At 41.4% G+C, this 8,995-nt stretch overlaps 1 pseudogene; it reads left to right on the top strand.

Moving 5' to 3' along the window:
• Positions 1–780: 780 nt before the first annotated feature.
• On the top strand, positions 781–2,143 carry LOC126932031 (protein FAM8A1-like; annotated as a pseudogene).
• The last annotated feature ends 6,852 nt before the right edge of the window (positions 2,144–8,995 follow it).

Raw genomic sequence — 8,995 nt, 5'->3', positions numbered from 1 at the left:
GAATAATAAGACTTGAAAGTCAAAATGATTTGTTGGGAGAAAAGCTGAGTGTTGGGAGAGAAGCTGAGGTGGGGCTTGCATGTCTGCTAGACTTGCTGGCTCCTTGCTTCTAGCACTCCCATTATCTCAAGGAGCCATATGTTTTTCATTCACTTGATACACTGTTTCCTTTCAACCCCCACATCCTCACCACCTGTTTGTTTGTCTGAGCACCAATAAATAGCATGGGCTCCCAGAGCTCGGGGCCTTTGCAGCCTCCACACTCGCCATGGCCCCCTGGTCCCACTTTCTCTCTCAAACTGTCTTTTTCTCATTCCTTTGACTCCACTGGACTTCTTCGCCCCCATGACCTGGTGTTGGGTCTGATCACCCCAACATTCCTGGCTGCCCAACATGGGGTGACAAAGATCGCAGTGAAGGAATGCCAGAGCGTGTGAAAGTGAAGGATACATCATCAAAGGATACCTGAGGATGTCTGAAAAAAGCTCCGTGGGAAAGCTGAGCACTCAGAAGAGCCAGGGTAACAGTGGGACAAAGTGAAAGCAGACATTCTGCTTACTTAAGTTTTTTTTAAAGTGTTTGTTATGAAGTTGGGGAGTAAAAGTTAGTACTCAGAGTTTGTTATCACTTTTTAGTACAGTAAAGCAGTTTAGCCCATGATTCCTGGAATAGGGGACTATGGAGTTGGATGAATGGGAGAGAATTGGAAGAGACTTTTTAAAAAAGGTGTATAAAGACCAAGCAATGACAGGTACCATGGAGGGTGCTGCTGAGGCGATGATGGCAGAGGGACCCAAGGAAGCCAGAGGCTGCCCTCCCGGGGCACCACGAGGGCATAGGGGACCACGAGCTCTTCCCTTCCCTGAGTGGTTCTCCTGCCGCCGCCATCCCATGCCCCTGCAGCAGCCCCCAGGGCCACAACTGCTAACAGGTCAGAGCCACCTGGCAGGCTCAGAAGGAGCCAGGAGGCGACCTCTAGCCCTGTGTGGGGCTGAAGGAGCAGGTGGGGTGTGAAGCATCCAAAGCCATGGTGCTGCAGGAGAGCCAGAGCAGCTGAGCACCTGTGGGTGCTCCCGGCAAGAGGACGAGTGGCTACAGCAGTCCTGTTGTGGCTACCTCACCTGGCACAGTGGCCCGGCCACCTTCCCCACCTGCTGCAGCCCCCAAACCCCACAGAGCTTCCCTTCATGTGGCGCTGCTGTCCCCTAGGCCATGGTGCCGCCATTCCCGTGGCTGGGCTATTGCAATCCCTTCTACTTCCTGAGCCCTGGGCTGTGGGGCCTGACCCCGGGGCAGCTGCTGGCATCAGCACCCCTGCTCCAGTCGTGGGCCTGGGACCCCGGGATCCTCATGTACAGGCATAAGTCTGGGCCACTCCATTGAGGAAGGTAGGATCTGCAGCCCCTTCATGAAGCCCAAGTGAGACTGGGCAACAGGCAGGCAAAGAATATGTTATTCCATCATTGGGCCACAGATTTATGGCAAGGATGGTGGATTTCTTTATTCTCTTCTTTGTAAAAGCAACCATTGTCTTCAGCATTATGCATCACAGTGGGATAAAGGATAGCTCTAAGTTTGCTATGCACCATATAATAGAAGAAATAGATGAAGAGACATCAATGGAAGACTTTCAGAAAATGATGGTTATGGCTCTTATATACAGATTATTAGTTTGTTTTTATGAGATAATTTGCATTTGGGGAGCAGGTGGAGCTACCCCAGAGAAGTTCCTCGTGGGGCTTCGAGTTGTGACATGTGATACATTAGTGCTTATTGCACTAAGTTGGGTTTTAGTGATTCCTTTCTCAAATGTTAGCATTACAATGTCCACTATACAAGCTTTGATCGAGATTTTTTTTGATTGCTTGTTTTTTCCCTGCTTTCATCACACTGCTGTTTTTCCAACTTAATCAAACAGTCTATGACAATGTAGCAGGAACCATTGTGGTAAAAAGAAATGGGGTTAGATGTTTCCCCCGCAAAGATCTGATTTCCACACACTATGATGACAAGACTAAATTATGTATCAAGGCCGTCAGTATCCCTGGGTTACACTAATTGATGATTTAGAAATTAAAGCAGTCATTCCAGTGTGATGCAGCTGACTATTCCAAAAGTATTGATTTTACCTGAATGCCAAAGAACTTTTCCAGAAGAAAAACCTATTAAATTCAAGTATTAAAATTTTTAGATCAGAAAGTAAATTATTTTATAAACAATGGACAATACATACTTTCTTAAGATCCAAAGCACTTTCTTAAGATCTAAGAATTTGCTGAAAGCATTTTCAGTTTTGAAATCTCCAAATGAAACTTTAAAGTTTATTTTGGTTTATCCCAAAACAATGAAAAATGTCCAGTTGTGTTTTGTAAACATCTATGTAACTCATCTTTTAGTTCACACTTCCTGGGGAGCCACCAAAGAAGCTCCCCATGGGAGTTAGGGGACCCTTTACCCTCAGAAACAGTCAGTCTACTACTTGGAAGGTCTAGTCTAAATTTAACAGGTGTTACTGTACATACGGGAATAATTGACTCTGATTCTACTGGAGAGATTCAATTAATTATTAGTTCCCTGACTCCGTGGTCTGCCTCCCCAGGAAAAAGATTGCTCAGTTGTTGCTGTTACCTTACATAAAATTAGGAAGCAGCACAGTGAAAAGAACAGGAGGCTTTTGTAATACTAATCCAGCATGAAAGGCTGTGTATTGGGTTAATCAAGTATCTGACAAAAGACCTATTTGCACAGTAACAATTCAGGGAAAAGATTTTGAAGGAGTAGTAGATACTGGAGCCGATGTCTCTATTATTGCTATAAATCAATGGCCCCAGCACTGGCCTAAGCAAAAGGCATCCATTGGTATTGTTGGAATAGGAGCTACCTCGGAAATTTTTCAGAGTTCTTTGATTTTACCATGTCAAGGGCTGGATGGTCGGGACTGGACAATTCAGCCTATCATTACATCTATTCCTGTCAATTTATGGGGTAGAGACTTACTGCAACAATGGGATGCTGAAATATCTATTCCTATGGATAAATATAGTAATCATAGTAGACAAGTGATGAAAAATACGGGATATTGCCTCGGAAAAGGACTAGGAAAAGATAAAAATGGCCAATCAGAACCTTTAGAATTAAAAGGGCAAACAGATCGGACCAGACTGGGGTGTCATTTTTAGGAGCGGCTGTTGTTGAGCCTCCGGCTCCCATTCCTCTTGTTTGGCTAACTGCCAAACCGGTTTGGGTGGAGCAATGGCCACTGAAACAGGAGAAACTGGAGGCTTTAAAAGAACTGGTGCAGGAACAATTGCAAAAAGGACATATAGAACCTACTTTCTCCCCTTGGAATTCTACTGTATTTGTCATTAAGAAAAAATCAGGGAAATGGAGAATGTTAACAGATTTAAGGGCTCTTATTGCTGTGATTCAACCCATGGGCATGATACAACCAGGGCTGCCCTCCCCAGCAATGATCCCAAAATACTGGCCTCTCATAGTGATAGATCTAAAGGATTACTTTTTTTCTTACCATTCCTTTAGCTGCCCAAGATTATGAAAAATTTGCTTTTACTGTTCCTGCCATAAAATTAAGAACCAGCAGACACATACCATTGGAAAGTACTACCACAAGGCATGCTAAATAGTCTGATTATTTGTCACACTTACGTTGGGAAAGCTATTAAGCCAGTTAAAGAACAGTTTAAAAAATGTTATGTCATCCATTCCATGGATGATATTCTGTGTGCAGCTGAAACTAGGGAAGAACTGATGTTGTACTACAAACAGTTAGAAAAGGCTGTAAATACAGCAGGGTTAATTATAGCCTCCAATCAAATCCAAACTTCTACTCCCTTTCAATAAAGCCAAGGCTACATTTTTTTCAACAATGGAATATTACCCATACTATGGGTATTCCATATGACTCACAAGGACAAGCAATAGTGCAAAGAGCTAATAGTACTTTAAAAACTCAAATACAAAAGCAAAAGGGAGGGGACCAGGAATATAAGACACTGCATATACAATTGTGTTTAACTTTATTAATATTAAATTTTTTAAACTTACAAAAAGATCAACCCATCACTGCAGCTGAACAACACCTGGCAGGACAAAAGAAGAATAAAAAGGCTGGACAAGATATATGGTGGAGGGATGCACATACAAAGAACTAGGAAAAAGGAAAGATAATTTTATGGGGAAGAGGATTTATGTCTCTCCAGGTGACAATAAATGGGCCTGTGTGGGTGCCCACCCAACATCTGAAGATCTATCATGAGCCACAGCATCTAGCACCTGTACAGTGCAAATTGAAGGTTGAGGGATTGCTTTTAAGCCTTAATTTGCTTACTCTGTGCCTTCTCTTATAAGGGACCTGCTTCTTGTTATCAATAGTAAGTTTTACCCTGGTAATTAACTAAAGAGGCAGAAACTGAGTTACAAATGCTTCAGCAATGGCATGCCTCCCAGCTACAGCCACAAAAGTTTTTGCTTCTGTTTCAGTAGACTTACTAACCTGGGGGTGAGGGTATGCTTGTCTTTTTGCAGGAGATAAACAACCATGTAGATACTCTCAAGATGTGTACCACCATGGAACAGGAGACTGGAAGGACCCATGGATCCCAACCATGGACTGGGTTCCCCCAGTACGAGCCATGCTGAGAAACTGCTGGAACACCAAGGTTTTACCTATAGTTGCTTAACGGACCAATGCTTTCTGACTGAACTCCTCTCTACCCTGAATACAAGAGACCCTAATAGGTAGGCAGGAGTATCATCATCCTTATTCAGCATGAAGAAGTACAGAAGATGGACCTTCATCCTTATGCAACCCCTAGGATTAAGGGTCTTCTTGTAAAAGGGAAAGGGGAGATATGTGGGAAGCATTTGAACCACAGCAACTCCATTTTGAATAAGTGCTAAGAAAAATGAAGCTGGATCACCAACTGGCAATTAAGGGCTATACAGCCTGCAATTGCCTTGCTCAATTAATTAAAAAAGAGGCCACCTTATGCTAGTAACAATGATAGCTGTGGTGGTTTTTACAAAAAAGAGAAGAGGGGGCATGTTGGGAGAAAAGCTCAGTGTTGGGAGAGAAGCTGAGGCAGGGCTTGCATGTCTGCTAGACTTGCTGGCTCCTTGCTTCTAGCACTCCCATTATCTCAAGCAGCCATATATTTTTTCATTCACTTGATACACTGTTTCCTTTCAACCCCCACATCCTCACCACCTGTTTGTTTGAGCACCAATAAATAGTGTGGGCTCCCAGAGCTCAGGGCCTTTGCAACCTCTGCACTCTCTATGGCCCCCTGGTCCCACTTTCTCTCTCAAACTGTCTTTTTCTCATTCCTTTGACTCCATTGGACTTCTTCGCTCCCATGACCTGGTGTTGGGTCTGATCACCCCAACAATGACTCCCTGCTCTATGAGCTGCAGAATTGATGTTGTGTTATCAGGCAAGGAAACACATGAATCTCCTTGTACATTTTCATCAGAGCTCTGAGATAAGTAAGTGAATTGTCAATGAGTAGTAGTCGTTTTGAAATAAATCTTTTTTTTTTTTCTAAGCAGTAGGTCTCAACAATGAGCTTACAATATTCAGCAAACCATGCTGTAAACAGATGTGTTGTCATATAGACTTCGTTATTCTATTTAAAGAGCATAAACAGAGTAGATTTAGTATAATTTTGAAGGGCCCTAGGATTTTTGGAATGGTAAATAGGGTAGCTTCACTAGCTGCATCAGCCCCTAAAAAGAGAGTTGGTCTGCTTCGTGAAGCTTTAAAGTCAGGCATTGACTTCTCTATAGCTATGAAATTACTAGATGGCATCTTCTTCCTATGGAAGGCTGCCTTGTCTATATTGAAAATCCGCTGTTTAGTGTAGCCACTTTCATCAATGATCTTAGCTAGATATTCTGGATAACTTGCTGCAGCTTCTCCATCAGCACTTGCTGTTTCACCTTGTGCTTTCATGTTAGGGGCATGGCTTCTTTCCTTCAACTTCATAAACCAACCTCTAGTAACTTTTTTTTTTTCCTGCAGCTTTTTCACCTCTCTCAGCCTTCATAGAAGTCAAGAGAGTTAGGGCCTTGCTCTGGATTAGGCTTCTGCTTAGGGGAATGTTTTAGCTATCTTTAATCTGAACCACTGAAACTTTCTTCATATCAGCAACAAGACTGTTTTGCTTTCTTATCATTCTTGTATTCACTGGAGTAGCATTTTTAATTTCCTTCCAGGAATTTTCCATTTATAATCTGGCTAACTGGCACAAGAGGCCTAGCTTTGGCCTATCTCAGCTTTCGATACCTTCCTCACTAAGCTTAATCATTTTTAGCTTTTGATTTAAAGTGGGAAACATACAACTTTTCCCTTCACTGGAACACTTAGGGGGAATTGTAGGGTTATTAATGGCCTATTTTCAATACTGTTGCACCTCAGGGAATGGGGAGGCTGGAGGAAAGAGAGATGGAGAATGGCTTGTTGGTGTGTAACAGTCAGAACACACACATTTATCAATTAAGCTTGCTGTCTTATTTGGGCATGGTCCACGGCCCCTCAAGACAACTACAATAGTAACAACCAAGATCACTGATCACAGGTCACCATAATGAATACAATAATAATGAAAAAGTTTGAAATATTGTGAGATTTACTAAAATGTGACACAGAAACACAAAGTGAGCACATGTTGGGAAAATGGCACTGATAGACCTGTTCAATGCAGAGGTACTTCAAACCTTCAATTTGTAAAAAAAAAAAAAAAAAAAAAAAAAAAAAAAAAAAAAAAAAAAATGCAGTATCTTTGAAATGCAATGAAGTGAAGTGAAATAAAACAATATATGTCTGTATGTAGGAATAGGATTATTGGGTTATATGGTTAGGTGTATATTGAATTTTATAAAAGTGGCAAAACTATTTTTAGTGCGGACATACCATTTTGCACCACCCTCACCAGTGCTGTATGAGAGTTTCAGTTGCTCTGCAGCCTCATCAACACTTGGTATTGTCAGGTGTTTTTTTTGTTTTTTGTTTTTTGACATTCTAATAAGTGTCTAGAAGTTATCATTGCAGTTTTAATTAGCATTTCACTAAAGACTAATGATATTGAGCATCATTTCATGTGCTATTTGTCACCCATATATCTTCTTGGGTAAAGTCTCTGTTCAAATCTTTTGGCCATTTAAAAAAATTTGGTTGGTTTCTTATTGTTGAGTTTTGAGAGTTCTTTGTATGTATTAGCTACAAGCCCTTTGTCAGGTGTATGATTTGCAACTATTTTCTCCCAGTCTATGCTTGTCTTTTAATTCTCATAACCGAGTCGTTTGCAGAGAAAATGTTTTAACTTTTAGAAAGTCCAATTGATTTGCTTTTTGTTATGTATTGTGCTTTTGGCTTTGCAATTTCAACCTTCAATTTTTATATATTAAAATTTCTAAAAAAAAAAATTCCTCCTAGCAATAACATTATCTACATGTATGTAAATAATAATTACCTATATCTCCTAAATGTGAAATTAAATAAGAAGACATTAGATAATTTGTGCAGAAAACACAAATTAGAGTTAAGAAAGATGAGACAAGGATCTAATAATTTTTAAAACACGGAACTAATCTCTTTTCAATTTTGGGTAATAGTTGCATGTAAACACATGAAATAAAATGCCTCATGGGGTTTCAAATACCAATTCATTTATTTACCCATTCATTTTAGAATATTTACTGACACCCACTATAAACCAGGCACTGTGTTCTACATGGGGGTATTCATATGATGGGACCAAGAACTTGCAATAAATAGATAAATGGATAACACAATGTGGTAAGAAGTGTGATTGACACATGTTCAAAATGAACCAGGTTTCTTTTTGTACGTGTAGTAGTGTCTTCATGCCTATCTCAGTTTGAAATTGTTCATGTGACTATTTGATCTAAAGTGTTTCTCTCCTACTCGGGTGATGGGTAAACTACAATCTGACTTCACCATCATAGAATTCACCCATGTAACCAAAAACCACTTGTACTTCCAGAGCTATTTAAATAAAAATACACATTAATTTAAAAAATCAGAAAGGGCTGCTTTTAAAATAATCAATAAACAAGGCTGGGCATGGTGGCTCATGCCTGTAATCCAAGCACTTTCGGAGGCCAGGATGGGCAGATCACCTGAGGTCAGGAGTACAAGACCAGCCTGGCCAAAATGGTGAAACCCCATCTGTCTACTAAAAATACAAAACTTAGCTGGGCACCAACAACTCAGGAGGCTGAGACATGAGAATCGCTGGAACCTGGGAGGCAGAGGTTGCAGTGAGCCAAGATTATGCCACTGCACTCCAGCCTGGGCGACAGAGCGAGACTTTGTCTCAAAAGCAAAAACATAAACAAAACAACAACAACAAAATAATCAATAAACAGATCTGTAGTGAGAGCTGGGCAGGTTGGGAAGGTGCAGGGTGAGACCAACTGTGGTAAATGTGAGCTGGCAGACTCAGCAGCAGTGAAACAGAGGATGGCACTCTGCTGTGTTGGGCAGCGGTGAGGAGAGGGCTTAAAAAAAAAAAAAACAGTGCATCTCTCTCTTCGTGCACTCCAGGAGTATAAAGAAGGCGTTGCTTAATTCTGCCCCTGGCAGTTTCGAAGACTTGATTTTTAAAAAGGTGGGATTTGAAGTGAATCTTGAAGCAAAGATAGGAATTGCTGTTGAGGCAGGAGATAGTTGAGAAGGAAGAGAAGGACAGCATTCTAGCACTGTGAAATCTTAGACACGGGTGTGTGAAGGTCCATGGACAGACAGTTGTATGTGGAGTAGAACCATCCTGCCTGCATAAGTGTGAGGACAGAAGACAAGACCAATGTGGAAGGCTGGGAACAGACTGGGAAGGAAACGCCTTGCCAACCAGGCTCTATTTGAACTTCCTAAAAGTGGGGTTGGGGGACTGAAGAATTTTAAGCTTGAAAGTGACATGATTACATTAGTGATTCCCAAATAGAGAGGGCAGCG

This window comes from Macaca thibetana, chromosome 12 (genome assembly GCF_024542745.1).
Source record: "Macaca thibetana thibetana isolate TM-01 chromosome 12, ASM2454274v1, whole genome shotgun sequence".
Classification (NCBI taxonomy): domain Eukaryota; kingdom Metazoa; phylum Chordata; class Mammalia; order Primates; family Cercopithecidae; genus Macaca; species Macaca thibetana.
Note: the sequence above shows the minus strand (reverse complement) of the source record. Positions and strands in the feature narration are given on the sequence as shown.